The following is a 1285-nucleotide window of genomic DNA, read 5'->3' as shown; positions in this document are numbered from 1 at the left end:
AAAAGCCCAGGACCAGACGGCTTCAGAGCTGAATTCTACCAAATATTTAGAGATGAGCCAACAACCTATCCTACTCAAACTCTTCCAGAAAATTGCAGAGGAAGGTAAACTTCCAAACTCATTCTGAGGCCACCATCACCCTAATACCAAAACCTGACAAAATGCCACAAAGAAAGAAACCTACAGGCCAATATAACTGATGAACATAGATGCAAAAATCCCTAACAAAATTCTAGCAATCAGAATCCACAACACACATTAAAAATATCAACATCATGACCAAATGGGCTTTATTCCAGGGATGCAAGGATTCTTCAATATCCGCAAGTCAATCAATGTAATACACCACATTAACAAATTGAAAGTGGTCAACCACTTTAAATGAATGAAACTAGAACCCTTTCTAACACCATACACAAAAATAAACTCAAAATGGAATTAAAGATCTAAACGTAAGACCAAACTATAAAACTCCTAGAGGAGAAACATAGGCAAAACACTTCTCTGACATAAATCACAGCAGGATCCTCTATGATCCACCTCCCAGAATCTTGGAAATAAAAGTAAAAATAAACAAATGGGACCTAATTAAAATTAAAAGCTTCTGCACAACAAAGGAAACTATAAGCAAGGTGAAAAAGACAGCCTTCAGAATGGGAAGAGAAAATAATAGCAAATGAAGCAACTGACAAACAATTAATCTCAAAAATGTACAAGCAACTCCTGCAGCTCAATTCAGGAAAATAAACGACTCAGTCAAAAAATGGGCCAAAGATCTAAACAGACATTTCTCCAAAGAAGACATACAGATGGCTAACAAACATGAAAAGATGCTCAACATCACTCATTATCAGAGAAATGCAAATCAAAACCACTATGAGGTACCATTTCACGCCAGTCAGAATGGCTGCTATCCAAAAGTCTACAAGCAATAAATGCTGGAGAGGGTGTGGAGAGAAAGGGAACCCTCTTACACTGTTGGTGGGAATGCAAACTAGTACAGCCACTGTGGAGAACAGAGTGTGGAGATTCCTTAAAAAACTGGAAATAGAACTGGGACCCAGAAATCCCACTACTGGGCATACACACCGAGAAAACCAGAATTGAAAGAGACACATGTACCCCAATGTTCATCGCAGCACTGTTTATAATAGCCAAGACATGGAAGCAACCTAGATGTCCATCAGCAGACGAATGGATAAGAAAGCAGTGGTACATATACACAATGGAGTATTACTCAGCCATTAAAAAGAATACATTTGAATCAGTTCTAACGAGGTGGATG

This window comes from Bos indicus x Bos taurus, chromosome 13, assembly GCF_003369695.1.
Source record: "Bos indicus x Bos taurus breed Angus x Brahman F1 hybrid chromosome 13, Bos_hybrid_MaternalHap_v2.0, whole genome shotgun sequence".
Classification (NCBI taxonomy): domain Eukaryota; kingdom Metazoa; phylum Chordata; class Mammalia; order Artiodactyla; family Bovidae; genus Bos; species Bos indicus x Bos taurus.
The sequence above is the reverse complement of the archived record's forward strand: the minus strand, read 5'-3'. Positions refer to the sequence as shown.